The following is a 25,950-nucleotide window of genomic DNA, read 5'->3' as shown; positions in this document are numbered from 1 at the left end:
GACGCGGTATAAAGATATATCTATAAATAGGTCATCGCAAGGTCAACATCGGCCACGTAGTGCAAACTCTACATCCAAACGTCATTGCGACACGCGCCTCTTTATGAAACTACCCTACATTCTTTAATTTTTATACTCTCGCAACAATGTTGCTAAGGAGAGTATTATAGTTTTGTTCACATAACGGTTGTTTGTAAGTCCTAAAACTAAAAGAGTCAGATATAGGGTTATATATACCAAAGTGATCAGGGTGATGAGTAGAGTTGAAATCCGGATGTCTGCCTCTCCGTCCGTCCGTCCGTCCGAGCAAGCTGTAACTTGAGTAAAAATTGAGATATCGTGATGAAACTTGGTACACGTATTCCTTGGCTCCATAAGAAGATTAAGTTCGAAGATGGGCAAAATCGGCCCACTCTCACGCCCACAAAATGGCGGAAACCGAAAACCTATAAAGTGTCATAACTAAACCATAAATAAAGATATTAAAGTGAAATAAAAATGGAAGAAATCGGATAATAACCACGCCCACCTCCCATACAAAGGTTATGTTGAAAATCACTAAAAGTGCGTTAACCGACTAACAAAAAACGTCAGCAACACTAAATTTTACGAAAGAAATGGCAGAAGGAAGCTACACCCAGGTTTTTTTTTTTCAAATTTAAAATGGGCGTGTCGTCGCCCACTTATGGACCAAAAACCATATCTCAGGAACTACTTGACCGATTTCAATGAAATTCGGTATATAATATTTTCTTAACACCCTGATGATATGTACGAAATATGGGTGAAATCGGTTCACAAGCACGCCTTCTTCCAATATAACGCTATTTTGAATTCCATCTGATGCCTTCTCTGTACAATACGAGTATAAACATTAGGAACCAATGATGATAGCGGAATAAAACTTTACAAAAATACGGTATTTGAAAAATATGTAAATGACGTATAATGAAATCTCGATTATCACTTTATCATGCGAGAGTATAAAATTTTTGTATCTTAATTCCAACCAATAGAGAAGAAGAAGAAGAAATGCATAAGCGGCTAAATCTTTTTCGATTTTATAACAACACCAATGCCAAGTATCAGCAAGCTTTAAATGTCAAAAGTCAGGCACATATATGACAGAAGCTAGTAAAAGCCTTCAAGGAACTAATAATATAATTTTGTAATTTTTTTCATACATCCACTTAATTACTATTTCAAATACTAAGTACAAAATGCCACAATGTCTCACTTTAAGTGCTTATGCCCCCGTCCACTTCAGCGTATCTTAATGCGCGTAGCTTTTCTTCTACTCAACGCTGGGCATTAAATCAAATGCTTCGCAGATTATTCAACTTTTAAAGTATTTGATAATTTCAACTAACAGACAATCCAATTAATCGCCAAAGATTGCTGGTGCCTTCTGCTGTCTGTCGTCCGATCAGCATTTCTAATTCAATTAATCATTGACGCTTCACTTCCTCCGGCATAAAAAACAAATTCGCGTTAACAACTGCTGATAGCTTTTGTGTGCGCTTAATTATCTTTATTAAAATGATTATTAATTGGACAGCGATTGAAATTCGCCGACAACCTCCCGCAAGCTTTCAAAGTACACATTTATTGATGACATTTCGTTATATACATACATATATTAGGGTGATTCAAAAAATTTTTTTTTTTTTCAATTGGTACTTGCAAAAATAGGTTCCTAGACACCTCTAAGAAAGCCTCTCCAAATATGAGTTTTTAATTGTAACGGGAAGGTCCTCCGCCTAACGGTTTTCTATTTTTTCTTATTATCAGATAGAAAAATTTATATCTCGCTTCCAACTACTTGAAAAATATCTTGTTAATTAGGTTTTGTAGGAAATTGAATGCTCTAAAATATGGTCTCTTATGATTTTATCCATCCGTTTAAAAGATATTAACGGTTGAAATTTGACTATTTTTGGAAAAAAATTGTATTTCTTATGAATTTTATAACTCAATGAAAAAAAATTATTATGAATAGATTTTTGGAGAGGCTTTCTTAGAGGTGTCTAGGAACCTATTTTTCAGAGTACCAAACGAAAAATTTTTTTTTTTTTGATCCACCCTAATATGCATTGATGTTTGACGATGAATATCTCGTAAACGCTTAACTTAATCGAAATATCATAAGTAGACCATTTTTATAGAGCAGTAAATTTCCTACAAAACTATGTGTTTCATCATTCATAATAATTTTTTTTCATTGAGTTATAAAATTAATAAGAAATAAAGAATTTTTCCAAAAATAGTCAAATTTCAACCGTTAATATCTTTTAAACGGTTGGGTTTACGAAAAATCATAAGAGACCATATTTTAGAGCATTCAATTTCCTACAAAACCTAATTAACAAGATATTTTTCAAGTAGTTGGAAGCGAGATATAAATTTTTCTATCTGATAATAAGAAAAATAGAAACCGTTAGGCGGAGGACCTTCCCGTTACAATTAAAAACTCATATTTGGAGAGGCTTTCTTAGAGGTGTTTAGGAACCTATTTTTGCGAGTACCAATTGACAAAAAAAAAAAAAAAATTTTGAATCACCCTAATGTATATATGAATTTATTATGAGTTCGCGAAAGCTTCTTCAAAATTAACTGCATTTTACGGCTGCCATGTCTTGGCGCACAAAAATTCTTTCAATTACTCAGATCAAAGTTCAAGCATTACTCAAGCATAAAAAAGAAGTAATGAATATTTTGCAAACGTCGAAATTTCAAGCGACTCGTGTATGTTATTGCATACTCGCTGGACTCTACGAGTATGAGTACTGTCGGGGAAATGCCAATATGATATGTAGTATAGATGAATAATCAGCCGTTTAAACAAAGATAAGAATGTTGCGTTTTGTGAAGTTTACTCGTAGACACAAATAATTAATTTGTTTAACGTAAAATGTTGAGGCGCAAAATTTGTTTCAAAACGTGATCTTCATCAGTTCTTTTTGTCCGACGTGGTGGTTGTTGGTGGTAATTCAGATTCCTAGATTTTTCTAAAGTATTCAGTGAAAAAAATCATGCCAAAGTTGATTTGCTACTAATGGAAAGATGCTTATGCTATTTTTTCTATCGAAACTGCGCTTCGCGATTAGGAAACTTAAGTCTCCTAGCATACATTCTTGCAATGGAGTTGTTAGCCATATTAACTAATCGAAATTAGTTTATTTACCATAGTTCCATTCTGGCGCATAAAACTATTATGCCCGAAATAGAGTATAATAGGTTACATTAGGTTAATCTGATTGATCAAGAAGTTACGCATAGACCAGTTTTGGTCCTTAATGATACCAGACCCGCTAGGTCCAATAGGAACAGTCATCTTTTAGGACGCCTGCGCTTGACGCGATACCGCGGCTTCACTATCGATATGCCCTCCATTGTATCATACCGTGAGGATCCCAGATGCTTACAGCGTAGTCTTGCCAATGCGGGACATGTGCAAAAATGATGATCCATTGTTTCCCTGGTTTCCTACTCCAGACATTTTCTGCAGTCTTCTCTATTTGTCAGCTCCATCCTGCGACAGTATGTAGCCACCTGACAGTGGCCAGTAAGTATTCCCATCATGCTCCCAGACTCTCTTCTATCGAGTGCTAATAGGAATTGTGTGTAGTTCCGAAACAACCGTTTTGCACACGACTTTTCCAACCAGGTAAGTCGTGCCATCAGGTTTAGATTTTCTTTATCATGCTTCTGTCTAAGCCGTCGTATAGTCAATACATCGGTTTCTTAACGTTGATCACATTTTCAGATGTTAGCCGTACACCATTCTTGGCAATCTCGATCACTATTTCATTGTCCTTGATGTCTTTGTGGCCTGGCACCCAGTAGTAGTGAAGTTGCCTGATTCTGGCAACACTTTCCACTGCTGCCCTGCTTCCCAAGCCACTTCTGGCCGATAGGCGGTACGAGGTTGCTGCCTTGATTGCTGCTTGGCTGTCTACGGAGATATTGCCTCTGGAATTGCCTGTAGGTGCACTAGAGGCGAGTTTCGCAACTTTCGCAATAGTAAAGACCTGAGCTTGAAATATACTGCAGTGGTCCGGTAACTTAAAAGGTTGCCTTATTACCAACTCTGGACAATATATTCTCGCACCAAGTTCATCGTCCATTCTCAAGCAATTCGTATAAATGTTTCGAGTGTTGCGCGTAGCTAACATACCTTTACGCCAGCCTACATTTTCTATGTTTACTTTGAACATTATTTCCAGTTGAAAAGTGTTGTCATGTGGTCAGTTTTATATGTAATATATGTAAAGTCTCCTGCAACAAGTAGGCGGCAGCCATTAGGCAGTTTTTGCTGTGCAGTTTTCAGCGAAAAGAGCTATAGGTGGCAGGTTAGTACCAGTTCAAGAGCCGCCGTTGGAGTTGTTCTTAAAGCTCCAGCGAGCTTCTGAACCCTTTCCATTGGCCTCCGGTATTTGGATTTCCGTACTCTTCTCCACCATACTAATGCACAGTAAAGCAGAATTGGTCTCAATAGCTGTGTAACACCAATGCATGAGAGAGGAAGAGAGTCCTCAGGTAGTGCAGTTCATCTATCTACACGCATATAAAGCATTGCTGGCTTTTCTCACTCTTTCTTCCACGTTGTGATTCCACAGCAGTTTGCTGTCCAAGACTACCAGAAGATACTTGGTGCGGTTCTTGAAAGAGAGTTGTGTCCCATTTGTCGAAGGGAACCTCCATAGAAGAATTTGGTGCTTTATTGTGAACACAAACAGGTCCGTAGAGTTCATTAAGTTCGTCATGAAGTTTAAAAGCCTAGAAGGAAACGACGGAGATCCTAAAAAAATATACATATATACTCAAAATGATTAGATTAAGCCATGTTCGCGAACTCTTCCACCAGTTTTTGAGATACCGATAGTACATTTTTCTTCCAAAGAAGTTGCTCTTTTTGGAAACTGCTAATAACGGACCACTATAGCTTATAGCTATCACGCATATCAAGTCCTTGTAAGAAATACTTTTTTAGGGTACAAGATATCCTCACGAAATTTATCACATATTTTCAACGCGGACAATGGTATAATCTGCCAGGAAATTGTTCAGATCAGATCGCTATTGCTTGAAGCTGCCATTCAAACTGATCAATCAAAATCAAGTTCTCGTCGGAAAACTGGCTTATGTTTTCAACCTTGTAGTACTCAAAGTAGCTTTAGAAAACTCGAAGTTCAACTTAGCATGGTATCTCGTGCTTATCATTCCCGCCAAAATTTAGACATAACCGGACTTTAAGGTACCAAAACTCATTTTTGTTTCTACAGCTACCTTGATACTCCTCACCAAGCTAAACTGGCTTGGAAAGTCTTTTGTAGCCACCTTCAAACGAGTGATGAGTGATATTTATAATTTAAGAAATTTATTTGTGACACTTTCAAGAAAGATTCTTCTTGCCAGCATTGATCAAAGTTGATGCAAACACATCACAGGCGAGCACCATAGTCACGAACGTTTAATGAACCCGCAAAAACAATGAATATTCCATTTATTTACTTGAATGGAATTGTGCATGTGTTTGTGTCCAGCAGCGTGCGTGTGTTAGTGTGTTCATACACAATTTATGGCGACATTAAAGTGGGTGTAATTTTCCAATTTCAATCCATTTAATTCATAAACCAACCGAGCACCTATAAAGATAATACCGTATGCTAGCGTGTGTGCATTTATACATGTTTGGTGTGTGTGTGTGTGTGAGTGTAATATGAATTAGCAGCAATGGGCTACTAAACGGTAGCAGTGACCCAAGTCCAGACTACTTAAACTAGATAATAAACAATTTACCACTTAAATGTACATATACACATACACAGTAATGGACGCTACAAATACATTGACCGTTATGGGAGAGAAGATTTCACAATTCCCACCAAACCCATGATACTGAAATCTACACTTCTCTTAAATTGAATGTACGCTGCTTAACTTGTCGATGCCCTAAAGCAAGTCTTGCGCGAATTGAGACGAGAGGCACTTTATTATGAAAACCTGGTTGGACATTTTAGGGTTAGTTCTTCAGATTAAACATTGGAGCGGGTTGATTTACAGGAAGCCAAATAAAATAAAAACATCACATATAAGGAAAATGTTTTACGGATCATGCTGAACAACTTTATCTAAGAGACTATGGATTTAAAATCGGTTTCGAGCCAGCGACTCATAGTCTCCTAGGCAAAATTGTTTAGAATCATCCGCATAACATTTCCCGCAGGCGCAAATTTATTGAAAAAAATATTCACACACAGATTTGCACGTTTTATGGGAGCTTCGATTATATTACATCACCCCAACCCACGCTCCCTATGAGTATTCAGCTGCGAAAAAAGAATATTATTGAGATAAGCATTCACGCTTGTATCAATCTGTACCTATCTTTCAGAAAGCAAAACTCAAAATATGCATTGCAAACTACTTCAAGGAAGAGTAAAACGTATTTTCATACATTCTGAAGTAGAACATATTATACCGACAGTCTCCTTCAAATCGGCACATCTAATTATTTTTTAATGTAATTTTTGGCAAATAATAGTGAGAGAAAAAATGTGAATTTGAAGAAATATCTGTGGCCTCAACCCATTTGTGGATGTTTCGTCATAGAGGCTGAATTAATCGACCATTGTGCCAAAGATACTTTCTTCGCCCAACCTGCCATTAAAGTCGCCAAGCACAATTTTGACATCGTGGCAGGGCAGCTCTGTTATGAGGACTCCAAGTGCTCATAGAAGACATCTTTGGTCATCTCGTTCTTCTCCTCCGTCGAGGCGTGGGTTCAAATATGCGATATGTTGAAGAAATTCGATTTAATGCGGATTGTGGCTAGACGTTCATCCAACGGGGTGAATGACAGTACTCGGCGATGGAGTCTCCCTCCCACACGAATACCACACCGAATTTCCGCTCCTTTAAATGGCTAAAATGTCATAAGGACCTACAGGTTTCAGTCCTTGTTCCGTTCATCACATTTCATGGACGGTGATGTCAGCCTTTAATTTTACGAGGGCTGCTACCAGCTGGGCATCGGCACCTTCCCAATTAAGGGATCGGACATTCCAGGTACATGCTCTCAAATCGTAATCCTTAATGCATTTACAGTTGTCTCATCAAAAGGGGGTCTCTTATCCGAGGCTGTTGCTTCTTTCCGTGGGGGGCGTTTTTTACGTGGCGGGTTCCAAACCCAACGCACAACCCTGGGGTGAGATGGTTTCCCTTCTCACCTTAGCTCGCCTTTAAACGGAGGTTTTTGGCTACCCAAAGGATACTTGGCCTAAGACCGGAAGTCATGAACTGATGAGTTCATATGTAAAATATCTAAAATAATCAGAGAACTTTCCTCACTTGCGTGAACTTCTACACCAGACTCCATCCTTCAAATCGGAACTTGTCTTACTTATATGTATATGCCCTCCTGAGCTCAAGAAACGCCCATACCATTTATCCAAAAGCAGAAAGGTATTGTGAACGCGCAAATGCCAGCGATTGTCCAGTGATGGCTAAACTTTCTTGAGGGTACACTTCGGCAGTACATCGTAAAGTAAGAAGACAACTCACCCCGATAATTACGAAACGAGGGACTCCTCCCTTGCAAACTTAACTGCGCTACAAAAATCCAACGACGCCGCTAAGACTCGGCACCCATATGAGTCTTATCAAGAAAAAGCTCAATGTTGACTGGGTATTCTACCTAAGTATTTGTGCGTGTGTGTGCGCAAAGTTGCAACAGTGGCGCGCCCGCCTACGCCACACGCACCCGGATATCCACTGCGTTGCCAACTATACACGAGCAAGGTGCACCGTATGTATGGTTGTCGGTGCTTTCGCATTCGTTCATGAGAATTGCTAATGTATTTGTTTCAGCGCTGCTTTGTTTTATGCTTTTGTTGGTGTCACTGTCGTTGCTGGCGGCTTATGGTACTGAAATTATAGCATTAGCTTATAAATACATACTAGACATGCTAGCCAACCAACGACCGTACTAACTAACTAGCTAGTAAACTAACTCACACACACATACACATTAACTACAAGTATACACGAACAAACATAAGCACACACACACATGCAAATAAGCGCAGCGGCGTGCGCGCAAAGTAACGGTATGGCGCAACAGCTGAATTAAACCGCTGCCGCACCACTTAGCTCCTTAACCACATTCAAGTAGTAAACACTGATGCATTCAGCTATTTAACCATCGAGCCACTCAGGCACCACTTTTCCAATTCCGACAAATTTAGTCGTATGTCGGAGGTCAAACGGAGCAGAAAGCGGCACTTGAGCAAACTAAACGAACGGGAACGCAAAACGGCACAAAGCAACACAGGCCACCGTGTAAAGTGTAAAGTGTGTGTGAGAGCGCCGAGTGCTGAGCGTAGAGTGTCCTTAAAGGATATGCCAGCTGTTGTGTTGTGACACACACGCATATACAAATATATGTGAATACAGCAGGCGGCAGGCAATTAAAGTCTGTTGTGCCATAAAATCCAATGTGAATTAAAAAGTAAAAATGAAATGCTTTGCAATAACAGAAACAAGTGCATTAAAATGAAATAAAATTAAATACAAAATAAAAAGCGAAAGAAATAGCAAAGCGAAAAGGCTGTGAGCGCGCTAGCTGGCAAGTGAGTGAGAATAAAAATAAAGTGTTGGTGTGATGTCATGCGATTTGCGCGCGCACAGCAAGGACAACGCGCAAAGCAAACGCGGCAGCAAGGCTGAGTCCTTGTGCATATGTGTGTGTATGTCGCTAAATATATATGTGTGTCTCTAAATATATATGTAAGGATGTGTGAAAGTGTGCACATGCCAACCGGTGGCTAAGCGCTGCCAAGGCGTCTAAAGTGTATGAAAATTTAATGCAACGTCGCTAATGTGGCACGTTAAACTCGAGTAACCCAATCCCGCAGAAATATACATACAAACATATAGGTAAATATATTTGAGTGACGTGTATGTAAGTAAATATTTCGCAAAAAAGTTTCGTCTGCTACGTTCGGTGCCTTCGGTTGCCTTGAAATACGCCAAGCAAAGTCAAGTTTGCCTATATATATACATATATATATATGTATATGTGTGTGTGTGTGCTCTGTGTGGCAAGGATATGCGCAAAAGTTTTGCATGTTGCCACACTTCATGTTGTTTTCTTCGCAATTTGCTTTGGATCAATAAGCTTGAATGCGTGTGCGTAGCCAATAAAAAAGTGAAAGCAAAAGCAGCGAAGAAGTGAAGCAAAAAAAATACATTGGCGTTGCCAAGTGTCATCGCCTGCGCTGTCATCGCCGCCACCGTGTCCTTGCAACATTAAATGCCTAATCAAACACAAATTAAATCGCGTTATTTTCGTTTTTTACTCACGTCCTGCGTCCTGGGACTCGCGCAGAACACGCCAGTGCGTATGAGTAATTCAGCGCGTGTGTAAGTGCTGGCGTGACACCCTGTATTTATATGCCATTTATATGCCGTGCACACTTTTCAACGTATCTAATGTTAATGTTTGAGTGTCTGTGTGTGTGTTACGTGGCCGCATATGAATGCGGCAAACGCTTAAGGACGCTTCTGCGCTAAAAATAAAGCTTTGCTTGGCGCCACTGGCGCAATCCTTGAAAGTGTATAAATATTTCATATATGTGTGTGTACAAATTGTGTAAAAGAGTTTTGCATAAAAGTGTCTACCTTTACTTGTCATGTGCCATCAAGTATGCAAACACTGCAATTAGTTTGCGGTGAATGTTCCGGGAAAGTCATAAAATATTGGTGCCGTTATAAAATGCGCGTTTAGTTAAAAAGTTATTGGAAAACTATAAACAACAAAATGCAGAGTAATGAGAACCATTAATGTGAAAATATTGGAAAGCAGTAAGGAAGGACAAGGGAACTTTTTAAGCTTCTTTAAAGGAACTTCTTTGGATATTTTGTTTGCTAATAAAAGGCTTTAGAGTTCAAGCTTCTAAAGTAGTGAGTCAGGGTCAAAGCAATGACACCTGTGTTGGAGGCCACGGTGTCTATTCAAAGAGAGATCTTCTATCAGGCGACATTGATTTCTACTTTTGGTGCAGGAGGATTTATATAAATTATTCATATACAACTTGTTTAGCGTAAACTTTTGGGACTAGGATATTTTTCAAACAAAGAAATAAAATTAATAATTAATAACACTCTTCACAGGCGGTTTACTCATAGCTTAAAAAGATATAAAAATATTTTTTACTTGATTTTGATCACGCAGTTTGTATGGCAGCTATATGCTTTAGTGGCCTCATCTGAACAATTCCTTCGGAAATTGCATGTGAAGATATGTATCTTCTCAAATGAAATTTTTGAAGATACCACATCAAATGGGAAAGTTTTCCATACAAGAACTTAGATCCGATCGTTAAGTTTGTATGACAGCTATATGCTATAGTGAGCCGATCTGAATAATTTTTTCGGAGATTATGTTATTTCTATGAACAATAACTCATACCAAATTTCGTGAAGATATATCGTCAAATGAGGAAGTTTCCCATGCCAGCATTTGATTCCGATCATTCGGTTTGTATGGCAGCTATATGCTATAGCTAACCGATCTGAACAATTTCTTCGGAGATTACATTTTTGCCTCAGAAAATAACCTGTGCCAACTTTTGTGAAGATACATTGGCAAATGTGAAAATTTTCCATACAAGAACTTGATTCCGATCGTTCAGTTTGTATGGCAGCTATATGTTATAGTAGTCCGATATGGGCAGTTCTGACAAATAATCAGCTTCTTGAGGAGAAAATGACATTTGCCAAATTCAAACCGATATCTTGAAAACTGAAGGACTAGTTCGGTTATATACAGACAGACTGACGGACATGGCTAAATTGACACAGCTCAACAAGCTGATAATTTAAATATATACTTTAAAGGGTCTCCGACGCTTCCTTCTTGGTGTTACAAACTTCGTGACAAACTTAATATACCCTGTTTGGGGTATAATTACATCAATTGAAAAAATAATTGGGATGTGGAGATTTGAAGGGCAGTTCCCTTCAGTATTATAGATAGCTTAGAAAATATGAAAATATGTTTTCCTCTTCTTTGAGATGTAATTTGCAACCCATATTTTGAGTTCTGCTTCCGGAAAGATATATGCTATTAAACTTCTACAAATTCAGGGATACTTATCTCAATAATATATTACTATTGAGTAGTCGAAAAAGTATTTTCCTATTTCTAATCAAACCAACTTTTTTTTATACTCGTATTTATACTAATAAATAAATAAACAAATATGTACCAATTTGGTCAAACACTTTTTGCCATTCTTCCGCTAGAGACATTATTTGATCAGTGTAAAACTCTCATCAGTGTAAATCGAAATTTCGAAATTTTCAGAACGGAAGTGGCGAACCATTGTTGTGCTACACGAACTGATACAGCATCGTCTCCGCAAACTTCACAAATTTCATTGGTGGCTTGCGTGGTATTCTTCCCTTTTGTACAAAAATTTCAATATATAGAATTCGTCATTATTTTTATTTATTTTTGAACATTCTTCCTTTTTTACAATAATTTCAAAATATAGAATTCGTCATTATTTTTTTTTTATTTTTGAACAGCTGTAACTTTTTTCAGTTTTACCCAATTTGATTTTTTGGTTAAATGAAGCTTAAAATCTCACCTTTTCAACACTATATGATATGGCACAATGTGATTGGTAGCACTGGAGATATACAACTGCAACGACATCTATTGACAAAATACGAAAAGACTTTTTCGACTATCAATTTCTTGCAGATTATCTTTTTCAAATGTTAGTCGCGGATAGGTCTCAGTTAACCCATTCGCTGAGTCCTGTTTTCGATGACTCGCCCGAGCATTTCGACTGTTAATTGGCGTGATGTTTTTCTCCAAAACGTGAATCGAAACTGTAATGTTCACATAGACTTTAGACTTTACATATTCCCACAGGAAAAATCAAACGTAGTTCTCTCAATAAATCCATTGATTAATGCGATGTGTGGGAAGTGGTGCCGTCTTGTTGCTTTTTTACATACCCAGTTAGCCAGAAATGGGCCTCATCGCTGAAATTTGGCTCGAAAACATTGGATCTTCTTGGAACTTTGCAATAGGTCATAGAGCGAAGATATGTCGCTTGGAAAGGTCAAGAGGCTTCAGTTTATGCAAAAGCTGTATTTTGTAAGCTTTCAATTTGAGATGTCGACGTTAAATGCGCCAAGTCGTTTCATACGTCAGTTCGAGTGCCTGTGAACGGCGCCGATTTTAAACGTTGTTCAGGACTTAAGTCTTTCCATGATGAAATGCCAAACAATGCTGAACAAAAATAACATGACACCTTGACACGACTCATGACTGATCTGTCAACAATTTGCTATTGAAAAAAGTGTTTCTCCTTGGATCAGATGTATATGTCCATTTATGGACATAAGGACGGTCAGACATTCGCTCGGAATTTAACTCATGATTATTTATATATGTGACCTGGTCTACGGAAAGGGGGGCTTAGGTGTCAAAAAAAAGGAGAACAATTAATGAGATAACGAGAAACTGACGATTATTTTTAACAGCTTTTCCCAGAAAACTAGTTTTCGCACGTTAGCTCCCTTTTCGTAGACCAGGTCACATATATGTGTATTAGGTGATACAAACATACCTTAGGCGAGCAAAACTGTTATACTCTGTAGCAAAATGTTGTGAGTAGTCAAAAATTCCTAATAATTCTGCTATATAAAAGGGCAGCACTTGTGGTGCAACATGCTACATGTAAAGCTAATAAGTTTTCTGAGATAAGCGCAATTGAGTTACGATCTGTTAACGGTCAGCCCCAATAATATTTCCTAATAGGATGCTGATAAATGGGTACCAGCTAATTGCACGAAAGAGTGACAACTCTGTAGAGTGCTCGTGTAGACCCATGGCACTTAACTATTTTGAACGCTCGAAAAGGATGCGTAGTCCATATCAGACACTCCTAGTGGTACTATTCCAGACGAAGAATTGCTCGGAAAGTGAAAGTGAGCGAGGTAATAGAGGGAATGATAGAGTTCTTAGTGAGGATGCCTCTGTCGCTTTAAAATTCATGACACTTTTTCGCCTTTCCGCAAAAAGGTTTCCACGAAGCGTCTTGTTCTTCCTTAAAGATTCTGAGTCCAAACTTATACAACAGTTGTCAGTTATTAATTGCCCTACCCCTACGGCTCTTATAGAAGAGTTGTCTACAAGAAGCTCTGATTCCGAGTTTTCGAATGTCAATCAAAAGAGTTTCACTGTTTCGCTTGATGATGTCATTAGACAAGAGCTCGCTTAACAAACAGTACTTGAAGACTTTAACACACTTATCCGCGTCGGGTGAGAGTAAGAATTTTTTTTTTTTTAATTTCAAATTCACCCTTTTCGGAAACAAGGAAAAATCGATTAGTTTTTTATTGTAAACGAAAACTAATAGAGAGTTTGAAATTCACATCATCTCCAGTGATAGTGGATAGTGTTCAAAATTACAAAACGATGGGTGCTGTAGTTTTGGAGTTATAAGAGACGCCGACTTTGAAAACGTGAGTTGTGTGGAAAAAGATCTAATGAAAAGCGTTCGTGGGAAAATTAGCAAAATACACTTATAACTTATTCAACTTTGCTCCAACCGACTTGAAATTTAGAAACAACATTTTTGAGATATTATGCGAGGAAAAATTTAAAAATCTTACTTCACCCTTAAGGGGTCAGTAAGGTAATCTGGCCTGTTTTTTGACATTTTTGTTTTTATTGAACAATAGAACTTTTTCACATATCATTAGGTATATCGTGGATCGTATGTATAAATTTTTTCGGAATTTTTTGATGACATCTGTCGGAGAAATAGCTGGGTGAAAGAGATGCGTTTGATGTTTTTTAACATAAATTTTGCCATAACATTGTCAATAAATTATATAAAAGTATGAATCTAGTAGGTACGATAGCCAGGCGTTTTGTGAATATTTAAAAAAAAATTAAGAAAATCGGTTGAGTAGTTCGACTGGAATCATGTCCGCCAGTTCAAAAAAGTGTGTTTTGGGAAAAACGCGTTTAAAGTTTGAGGTGTGCACTCCAAGCGCTCCGAACGTCGAGCGGTATTAATAATTTTGGGCCTTTTTCGAAACCTTCCAATGGTAAAGTGGGTTTCTACATTAATTCTAAGGGTATAACGAAACAGAAAATGCACAAAAAAAAATTTTGGTAAAAAGATTACCCTACTGACCCCTTAAACCAAAAGTTTGATTTTCTCTAGGGAACTATCAATTTGGCTGACTTTTCATACTCAAGTTGAGTATTAGTTTCTATATTGGCTTAATCACTTTAGTTTTACACATTAACTTCATTTGTCGCACTTTCGGCGAAAAATAAATTAAAGAAAATTTCAATTAAAAGCTTATATATAGTAGAGTATGAGTGGAGGAGAGAGATTGAAGTACGAGCAATATGTGTAAGAGGTTTTTTCGAAAACTGTTTTGAATTTTTTAAGCAAGTGCTTATTTATTCAGGCATATCCATTTTGTCCCCTTCAAAGTAACCACCGTCTGATAAGACAAACAGACGCTTGGGAATTATTATAGAAAAAATGTGCCAGGACTTCTTGTTAATTCAAAATTCACCATATTTTTACCCTGAAATGCTCCGCTGAGTCGATTTAGCCATGTCCATCTGTCTGTCCGTCCGTCCGTCCGTCCGTCTGTCCGTATATATACGAACTAGTTCCTCAGTTTTTAAGATATTGTTTTGAAATTTTGCAAACGTCATTTTCTCTTCAAGAAGCTGCTCATGTATGGAAAACTTTCATATTTGACAAGATATATTCACGAAATTTGGTATATATTATTCTCTAAGGCAACAATGTAATCTCCGAAGAAATTGATCAGATCGGTTAACTATAGCATATAGCTGCCATACAAACGGAACACATAGTTACTAACAGAAATGCACCTGTGAAGGGTATGTAGCTTCGGTGCAGCCCAAGTTAACGTTTTTTCTTGTTTATACAAACCTTGTGAATGTGGAATTATATTTATGAGAATTGCAAACAAATTTGTTGTCTATTCAGGGGGCGCTGAGCGATATAGTATTGTTTTTATCAATTGTTTCATTTTAAGTTATTTCACACGTAAAAAAAAAACTATTTTATAAAATGGTTTCCCTTGTGTGAGTCAATAAAATATTAAAAATCAAAGAAAATATGATAAAATAGTTTGAAATAAATAATTAAACAAAAAATACAATACATTCAAAAAGACGCTGTGTAGAAAAGTGTTCACAATCTGAGCAGTTAAGTGTGTTTATGAAGCGTACGTGCAAATTTTAATCGCCCTCAAACATATAAAAAAATTTAAATTGTAAATAACTTAAAACTACAAGTAATAAACAAAAAGTGCCTAAATACAAATATGAAAATCTCTTCATAGAATTATATATCGAAATACATCATGTATGTGAAAAAAGAATAAAAGCAAAATCATGTAACGGAAAATGGTATATATTTTAATGTATATTACACAGCAGTGAGTAGTTCTTGCTTATACATACTACATGTATGTGTGTAATTTGTGCTCCCAATTAGCAACGCAAATGTTATGTTTTTACAAGTACTTGTAGTGTAACAGCAAATAATAAATGTAAACAGGTGGTTATTTCAGAAAAACGCAACAATTCTAATTTGCGGTGAGTGTAGTGTCCTTTGCTTTAAATCTGATATTCGATTGAATACTCGTGTATAAAAATGTGCTTAAAAAGCCGCAAGCATGCAAAAAGCGTTGCGTACGTGACTACTGCTCGCGATGGGCTGCGTAAAGTGAATTCATGAAAAAGTTATTTTGACCTTTTAAACTAAAAGTAGTAGAGAGGCCACTACCTCTTAGTGATTGTACAAATATATAAAACATAAAAACTTTACATAATTATTTATTGACAGAAAACAAAAAATGATTCATTAGAGTATAGATGTGTCTGCTCTTCGCACTTTATACTCTCGCATTCGTGTTTTTTTTTTTGGTCTGAAATAAGTTATCAAATGAGCTACCGTAAGTTAAATCTTCCATTACCAGAGAGCCCAACGAGAGACTTTTGTTAATGTTTCTAAGAGTTTCTTACGGTTGAGTTGGCTAAATTATCCGAAACATTTAATAACGAGAGGCATTCTTACTCATAGGCTTCTCCTTTGTCTTAATACATGCATATACATATATAAGGGGTCTAACAAAAAGAAAATCGTGAGCATTAAATGAAATAAAAAACTCAAATGTTTTTTTGTTACGCAAATAATTTCTGGCAATTTTATTCGAACAAAATATCGATCGCTGCAGAATTTCGGCTGTAATTCGTTTAGTGTTGTCTTTAAGCTCCTCGCGCATTGCAGATTTATTCCCGTAAGCCTTTGATTCAACATAATCCTAAAGAAGAGAAACTAAAGCAAAACATGAGGCGGTGCACCGTCTGGTTGCAAAGAGAGATCCTCTACGTCGATTTCATAAAATTACTGAGAAAATTTCGGTCAACAGCGTGTTATAACGCTCGCTAATGATCGTATTTCGAAAGAAATATGGCCCGATGATGCCGCCACACCACGATCCACACCAACCGCGTTTCCAAAACTCACCCCAATGGAGACAGTTTTATTTGTTGATGAGGCCATTAAGCCCAAAATATGCCGCATCTGAGTATATAACTTTACGATAAGCGTGAATTTATCAATTTTTCGGAGAACCTGAATTTGCGTAATAATCTTGGACAATTTTCAAGCGTTGCACGAAAGTGAAACTTGACAAGATGAAATGGCAAACCTTACTGAATACAGCGAAGAGGCCAAAACTTTACACAAATCCGTAAACAAACATGACACCCACCAGCAGTCAAAATTACGTCATGTCTATTGGTAGACGTTATATTTTATAGGGTTGCCGACATTTCCTTCTCGGAGTCCTCATTTGAACATAGTCTATCAATGAAGTCGACTTCAATCAACTTCTTTGGAGAGCAAAAGTTGAAATAAATATGAAATTGTTGTACCCAAAACTGTTTGCTTGTGATGCACAACAGGACGTATGAGCAACTTCCGAATACTGCTTGCTTCTGATGGACAGCAGGACGTATGAGTAATTTTCGTATATTCCAGCTATACAACATTAGCACAATAACACAAATGCGGTTTTTAGACAAGATGGCATACCCTAAAGGGAGGACTATTTTGTTTCGATATCATCGTTGCCTTTCGATTTATAAACTATGAAGTGAATGAAGAATCATACGGAATTTAAAATTCTGACACATGGTATACACTACGATTTTGCGATTTTTTCACAGCGTAACATAAGTGACAAAATTTTTGAAACGGGCCACATTATTTTTGTTGGTCAAAAACTTTTAAAACAAACGTATAGTTTATTAGATTTAGAGTATATAAAAACACGTTTCAGCTGGTTTTGTGAAATTATAATTTTTTACGCAGATATTAACAATTTATTTTTTCAGCATTTACGAGAGAAAAACTAATTTTGTTGGTACTTATTCGAGCTCGGTGTTCGGTTTCTTGTAACAATGATGCAAAATAAGTTTAATTGACATATATTGCAGTTATATAATCCAACCGAATTATTTCGTTGAAATTATAAACAATTTTTTTAAACAAATAATTTTTTTTACAACTTCTCAATCGTTTTTAATTACGTTTCTTGCAAATAACTGTTACGTGTTCAATTGCGCGTCTTACAAATAAACAAAATTTTAGGGGACTCAATTTCGTGGAAAGTTATCAGCATTTTTCTGTGAACACAACAACAACAACAACATTGAAATCTGTTTTGTGTTGCAGCAAGTTGCTCAAATTGAATTTATTTTTGTATTGAGATCCGGCTCCATCGGAGAAATATATCACTTTTTTGATACTCGTTTGACCAAATTTGCTTTTCAAGTAGGCGATGACTTTCGTGTTAAATAAATGCACCGCGTTTGCATCATGGTGCAAATTTTCAGAAATCAAAACGTAGTTTTCATTTTTGACCGCGTTATTTTTTTTTATAGTACACTACATAGGGATGTAAAGTTGCCTGAACATTAGCCCAATGTTAAGACTGCACGGCATCTTGTACTTGGCCAGTATAATTTTCGGAAAAATCAAGAGTCACAATAAATTCTCCTTCATTTACATTACGTTTCATTTCCTCGAAATAGGCTGCTTGCGATCTAGCTAAGAAATCATGCTTGGCAACGGCAGGCAAATCTTTGATCAGTTGCTGCAAAAATTCTTCCCTTGATGAAGAATTCAATAGAAGTTCGCACCTGTAACCATAGAGAGAGGGTCAACAATAGTGATCATTGAGTTACTGTAAAAATTATTCTACATTATACATACCTGTCTGTACTTGTCCATTGTTGAAATTGAATTTGTGATACTCCATTTTGCTCAAGTAATATTTTCAACTTATTTTTGCAGCAACTGATCAAAGATTTGCCTGCCGTTGCCAAGCATGATTTCTTAGCTAGATCGCAAGCAGCCTATTTCGAGGAAATGAAACGTAATGTAAATGAAGGAGAATTTATTGTGACTCTTGATTTTTCCGAAAATTATACTGGCCAAGTACAAGATGCCGTGCAGTCTTAACATTGGGCTAATGTTCAGGCAACTTTACATCCCTATGTAGTGTACTATAAAAAAAAATAACGCGGTCAAAAATGAAAACTACGTTTTGATTTCTGAAAATTTGCACCATGATGCAAACGCGGTGCATTTATTTAACACGAAAGTCATCGCCTACTTGAAAAGCAAATTTGGTCAAACGAGTATCAAAAAAGTGATATATTTCTCCGATGGAGCCGGATCTCAATACAAAAATAAATTCAATTTGAGCAACTTGCTGCAACACAAAACAGATTTCAATGTTGTTGTTGTTGTTGTGTTCACAGAAAAATGCTGATAACTTTCCACGAAATTGAGTCCCCTAAAATTTTGTTTATTTGTAAGACGCGCAATTGAACACGTAACAGTTATTTGCAAGAAACGTAATTAAAAACGATTGAGAAGTTGTAAAAAAAATTATTTGTTTAAAAAAATTGTTTATAATTTCAACGAAATAATTCGGTTGGATTATATAACTGCAATATATGTCAATTAAACTTATTTTGTATCATTGTTACAAGAAACCGAACACCGAGCTCGAATAAGTATCAACAAAATTAGTTTTTCTCTCGTAAATGCTGAAAAAATAAATTGTTAATATCTGCGTAAAAAATTATAATTTCACAAAACCAGCTGAAACGTGTTTTTATATACTCTAAATCTAATAAACTATAAGTTTGTTTTAAAAGTTTTTGACCAACAAAAATAATGTGGCCCGTTTCAAAAATTTTGTCACTAAGAATTCTGGGTTAATTTTATATATCAAATTTGGTTGATTGATTGGTTGTAGTAGTTTCCGAGGTATTAAATTTCATCTAACAGTCTCCAGTGCCACATCAAATGTCCAATTATGACATCGGCTTCTCTCTCTTCTATGTAGTTCTTGCGTACCATGTTGGGCATGATATTTAATGCCTCTGTTATTTATTTCATGAGTTATCGCATATTTAGTAGTTTTCAACAAAAGCGCCTTGTGAGGAGTGAAAGAAAGGTCATTTTCAAACTGTATGAATGCTAAAAGCACCTGTTCTCAGCAAGTGTGGTTAATTTAACTTTAGTGATTTGGTTTTGATGTACTTTAAGCCAATCAAGAGACAGGACTAAGTCCACTTTTTCATCACTTTCTTCATACATTGAATTCTTCTACCAAATCACAAGCTCAAACTTTACTTGTGGCTTAGTTTCACCACCTTAGATAACCACTACCGATTTCACCCATCTCAGAGTACGGGTATCACGTGTATCCAGTTTCATCAAGTTACTTGAATTAATGCCGAGCAGACGGATGGACGGACAGATAGTCGGGCAGACAGACAACTAAAATTTAATTTGTCTCGTCATTCTGATAATTTTGATATACAACTTAACTCTTTGACTCTTGTGAACATAAATGAGACACCAGTCTAATATTGGCCCAAATCGAGTGTATAGGGTTTGTCCGGAAAATATTTGTAGGACTGATCTCACGACAAAGGAACTAAAAAATTAACTAATAAGGCAAGTTGATACACGCATAAACGCAAAATATTTAATTATTCAACAATATTTATTTTGTCGTCTTGTAATACATCTATGCCAACGATTAGTCCTCGAAACACTTTTCCTAAGTACTTTTGGGATGGCATTTAGCTCCTTCAGCGAATTTTATTTTTTCGATCGACGGAAAACAGGTTCCACGGAGCGCCAATTTCAGTTTGCGGAATAAGAAAAAATCACACGAATCCAAATCTAGTGAATACGGTGGTTGATCGAGGACTAATTATAAACTATGAAGTGATTGTAGAATCATACGGAATTTAAAATTCTGATATATGGTATACTATACACTACGATTTTGCATTTTCATAACGTAACATCGATGGTCTCAATCATATCATAAAGTCCATGAATTGTTCTTCCACAATTCCGTCCATTTTCGACGGATGTTCTCACGCAAACGCCTCCATACAGCCAAATAGAACTCCTTATTGACCGTCGGTCTCTTCGGAACAAATTCATAATGCACCAAACCACGAATATCGAAAAACCAATGAGCAACACCTTGATTTTTGAGCGGTTTTGGCGTGATTTTTTTGATTTCGGCTCGTTTCTTCGCCCCTCCGCTGATTGTTGACTTGTTTGCATATCAAACTTATAAGCCCATATATCATCGGCAATTATAATGATTTCCATAAATTTGGAATCAAAAATCGCACGATCAAGCATGTCCAAAAATACCTGTTGTTGAAAAAAATGTCTGCTTTATCGAGTCGAGTTGAGCAATAAACCAATCTATCCACCAAAATCATTCGAACGAACTCGCAAAAGATGTCGAGTTTTCTTTCGATTTTCAAGCACAATCCAAGAAGTAAAAGGTCGTTCAGAACGAGGCATGTCTTCAACGATCACTCGACCGTGTGTTTGATGAAACTTAATCACCGTAAGCCTTTTCCAACATTCGCAACGATTTCCGATTTTTTTTTCCGATGAATTTTTTCAGTATTTTTGACCATATTTGGTGTCTGTGTCCTTGAAGATTTAAAAACTGATTTCGTCAATTTCTTGGATTAAGATGAATTACCTTGAGGGCACTATTTTTGCAAAGCTGTATTCTGTAACTCATTGATGTATGATTTGTACGCAACAAATCCTTCATTAGTGAGCGTGGCTATAATCAAATTTTACCAATTTTCACACGATTTGAAGGAATACTAAAGTAACTTCTTGTCAAAAAGCTTGGTTGATTTATTTATTTTGACCACGTATAATAATTTTCAGCCCATTAAATAATACGCCCATCTACAATACCGAGCTCACAAGAGTACTAAGGAATATACATTATTTAAGAAGATACATACTATATATATCTCAATTTTGACGCAAGTTGTCGCCTGCACGGATAGACCTACAGACGGACGGACGGACAGACTGTTATCTGGACTTGAAATCTTTTATATATCTATATCTCGATTATTTTGAGACAAAACTTTTATACTCTCTAGCAACATCTGCTAGAATATAAAAACGCGCAATAGGAAAATTTAACTTACTTTACTAATTGGCTATTTATTTTGAAATATTTGGTATTCCCTTGATCCGTAATCTATCGGACGACCTACGCAAAAAGGTTGTTGGTGAGGAAAACTTCTCTGCTTAAAATTTGCTCAAATCCGAAATGCAAGTAAAATTTGAAACTATTTTTATACTCTCGCAACAATGTTGCTAAGGAGAGTATTATAGTTTTGTTCACATAACGGTTGTTTGTAAGTCCTAAAACTAAAAGAGTCAGATATAGGGTTATATATACCAAAGTGATCAGGGTGACGAGTAGAGTCGAAATCCGGATGTCTGTCTGTCCGTCCTTCCGTCTGTCCGTCCGTCCGTACGTGCAAGCTGTAACTTGAGTAAAAATTGAGATATCATGATGAAACTTGGTACACGTATTCCTTGGCTCCATAAGAAGGTTAGGTTCGAAGATGGGTAAAATCGGCCCACTGCCACGCCCACAAAATGGCGGAAACCGAAAACCTATAAAGTGTCATAACTAAGCCATAAATAAAGATATTAAAGTGAAATTTGGCACAAAGGATCGCATTAGGGAGGGGCATATTTGGACGTAATTTTTTTGGAAAAGTGGGCGTGGCCCCGCCTCCTACTAAGTTTTTTGTACATATCTCGGAAACTACTATAGCTATGTCAACCAAACTCTACAGAGTCGTTTTCTTCAGGCATTCCCATATATAGTTTAAAAATGGAAGAAATCGGATAATAACCACGCCCACCTCCCATACAAAGGTTATGTTGAAAATCAAAAATACTAAATTTTACGGAAGAAATTGCAGAAGGAAGCTGCACTCAGGTTTTTTTTTCAAAATTGAAAATGGGCGTGGCCTCGCCCACTTATGGACCAAAAACCATATCTCAGGAACTACTGGACCGATTTCAATGAAATTCGGTATATAATATCTTCTTAACACCATGATGACATGTACGAAATATGGGTGAAATCGGTTCACAATCACGCCTTCTTCCAACATAACGCTATTTTGAATTCCATCTGATGCCTTCTCTGTATAATACGAGTATAAACATTTGGAACCAATGATGATAGCGGAATAAAACTTTACACAAATACGGTATTTGAAAAATATGTAAATGACGGATAATGAAATCTCGATTGTCACTTTATCATGCGAGAGTATAAAATGTTCGGTGACACCCGAACTTAGCCCTTCCTTACTTGTTAATGATGATTTTGACATTAATAACAGAGAGACTCGTAAAAAACAGTTTTTTGTTAAAAAAAAATTCCAACTTCAGAGTTGCTTAAAAAAGATATTTGTATAAAAAATCTGTTATCGTGTGAAAATTTCAAGACCATCGGTCCAGCTGTTTTGGAAAAGTTTTCCTCAGCAACTTAAAAAAAATCGCTGCTGTAAAAATCTATTTAAAATTTGCGACGCGTCTAAGTTAAAAATTCTTACAAATACGATATAACTCCGAAACCATCGCCCACAATAACTTTAAATTTTCGAAAAAACTTTCAAATATAATCACATTATAGGCACAAAATATAGATTTTTCATAATTGACAATATAAATATAACTTACTTCTTAAGCCAAAAATCCCAATTAAGAACAAACAAGAAGGCTTCTAAAATAATGGTCTCCAAATAATTCAAAAGTGACGGTAACTGAAAAAATTTAAAAAAATATTGCTGAACCTTTTATAACATACTTCTATGAGCAAAAAATGGTATGTCTTTGTTCATAATTTTAAAATTCTTAATTTATCAAAAACTATGTCGTCCCACTCAAAATAAACCCCATTGCCCCAATACAGTTGTTCCAACGCTTTTTCCACTCCTCGAAACACCTATTGAAGTCAATTTCCGGAACAGCCTTTACTTTTAATGTCTTCAGTTATCTCAAAACGGTTTGCCGGAGCGGTCTTTTGAGTTTGCTGATTACCCAGAATTTGTGGCTCGATATTGTTGGAAAATTTGGCGAAAAATTCACGAAAAATCACCCTCGTGGCGCAAACACCAAGAGTTGTCGGCCCATAATTCCGTCCTCTTTTTACGAGCAGCTTCGCCGAATGTCGCATATCATTGCAATAGTATTCCTTGTTGACAGTTTGGCCGGTCGGAAGGAGTTCGGAATGCACCAAACCTCGATAATCGAAGAAACCTGTCAACATAACCTTGATTTTTCACCTGCTTTAACGTGGTTTTTCGGCTTCGGTTCACCTTTGCCGCGATATTCGGCCGATTGATCGTCTGTTTCCCGGATCGCAAGCCTAGATGCAAGACACATCGCCAGTAATAATACATTTCATGACATCCTGATAGTCAGAAAGCATTGTTTCATAGACGCGTCGTGGTTTTTCGAAAAAATTGAGTGATTTTGGAACCAATAGTACTTTCACTTTTCTTTGGCACAAATGATCGTTCAAAATGGTTTTTAGTAGTCCTTTCGATATTTATTTTAGATAGTCGCTGATTCTCAAGCATGAATTGCTTTATTTTATTGACGGGTTGATCATCAGTTGTTGTTGATGGCCGTCCTGAATGTGGTTCGTCGTCAATGCGTTCTTGACGCTCTTTGAATTGAATTGTATCAATCAGAAATACTTGCTCACTACAAATAATTATCACCGAAGGCCTTTTCCAGCATTCTGAACATTCTGAACATTTTTCTAGAAATTTGATTCCGCTCACAAAATTTAATGGAACTTCTTTATAGAATAATCTCACTCTTCGCAAAAATCGCCGAATGCACTTTATATACTTCAAAAAGAACAGCGTATACACGCACTAATGATTGTTTTGATGTGATTTTCGGCACAGATGTCAGTGACACTCATACGAGCCTAAAAAAAAACTATTTCGACGAATGGGTTTTCCTGCTACATTTACATTAAAAAATCTTACAATTTTTTTATCACAGTTCTACAACTGTTCCGTACTATGATCACAGTATGGCGGAATTATTTAAGCAAACGTTTGTTAAACCATCAATAAATTAAAATTCAAAAGTTAGCGGTATATCTTTAAACCGTCTATTTGGGTTCTTCCTTAAGTTCACTCATCCGGAACAAGCCTTCAATAACTATATTATGGTCATAACTCATATCATCCTCTTTCAAAACATTTTTAAGAAAAATGCGCTTTCATTGCCTGGCAATCATCAATGATATGATCAAGGTCAGTAAATTTAGCGCTTTGAAAAAGAAACGTGCTCCAATAGAAACGGCAGAGTATGCATTTCAACCAAATGAACAATTATCGATGCAACTCTTGATACATGCCACATGCTATAAGCTGCACGCAATATGCCAGTCATCTTGAGTAATGCTACCTACCATAGAAAAGCTTTCTTACTCAAAATCAAAATCATCAACTTGCTCCTGCACTTGGCCGCATTACTCGTGGTTTACGAACTTCGCTGCCGATTCACATCATCATCAGTCAACGTCCTTCAAATGCAACTTGCAAACTCAGCTTCACTCATCTCATGGCCATCAAGAATTAAATTCAACTCAGCGCCAACTCATGATTGCAATGGAAGTACTCAAGTGTTACACACATAAAGGACTTTACTCTTGCCACCTTTGCGGTCGCCAAGCGAAACTTTCCAATAATATCTTTCAAAACTCTCACAAACATATCCATATATGTATATATTTCCAGTTTCAAACGAACATGATGAAACATATGTATAATATACATCACATACATATGTTTGCCCTAAATAACCGTAATGCAATTTTAATAGAAAAATGTCAAAAATTGAGAATAACTAATGTTTGCTGCTTGCTAACTCGTATAAAATGCCACATCAAATGAGCGGATTTTACGAAAACGTACAACTCAATTACCTGGGAAGTTGATGAAAGCATTCGGTGATTTTGGCATGAATGACATTAAACGGAATGTTCTCCTGTTGGCTGTGATACGAGTATAAATTACACCGCTACAGCAAAACTGTCAGTTCAATTTGGTGCTTCATGCAGCAAAGATTCATGCAATAATGGTTTTGAAGATATTTATGAAGAAAAAAATGTAACAAATTAACTTGTAACAGGGTTAGGATATAAATATCAAGAAGAAAGAAAGAATAAAATGTTAGCTTCGGCTGCACGGAAGACATAATACACTTTACAAATACAAAGGATTCATTCCGATCGTCCACTTTCTTCGGAGAATGCATTATTGCCTCAGGCAATCTTCTTCTTTCTCTGCTTCCCTCTGCATCGAATACTTTCAGAGCTGGAGCGCTTTCATCCATTCGGACGCAGCTCGAATTATTTTCTCCAAATGTAGGTTGAAGCAGTCAC

The 25,950-nt window shown here is 36.6% G+C and overlaps 1 protein-coding gene across 5 annotated transcripts in view; it reads left to right on the top strand.

Annotated features, from left to right (window-relative positions):
• LOC120778701 overlaps nucleotides 1–25,950 on the top strand; it is a 172,685-nt gene that overhangs the window by 20,004 nt on the left and 126,731 nt on the right. Inside the window, exon 1 of one of the 5 annotated variants that reach the window (XM_040110660.1) lies at nucleotides 8,701–8,940. The exons of 3 other annotated variants lie outside the window; for them this stretch is intronic. The gene's annotated coding sequence lies outside the window, so the exon portion shown is untranslated. Of the gene's footprint in view, nucleotides 1–8,700; nucleotides 8,941–15,228; nucleotides 15,683–25,950 lie in introns of those variants that run through there. One more of the 5 variants, XM_040110659.1, reaches the window with a different exon arrangement.

The sequence above is a fragment of the Bactrocera tryoni genome, chromosome 5 (genome assembly GCF_016617805.1).
Source record: "Bactrocera tryoni isolate S06 chromosome 5, CSIRO_BtryS06_freeze2, whole genome shotgun sequence".
In the NCBI taxonomy this organism is placed as follows: Eukaryota; Metazoa; Arthropoda; class Insecta; order Diptera; family Tephritidae; genus Bactrocera; species Bactrocera tryoni.
Note: the sequence above shows the minus strand (reverse complement) of the source record. Positions and strands in the feature narration are given on the sequence as shown.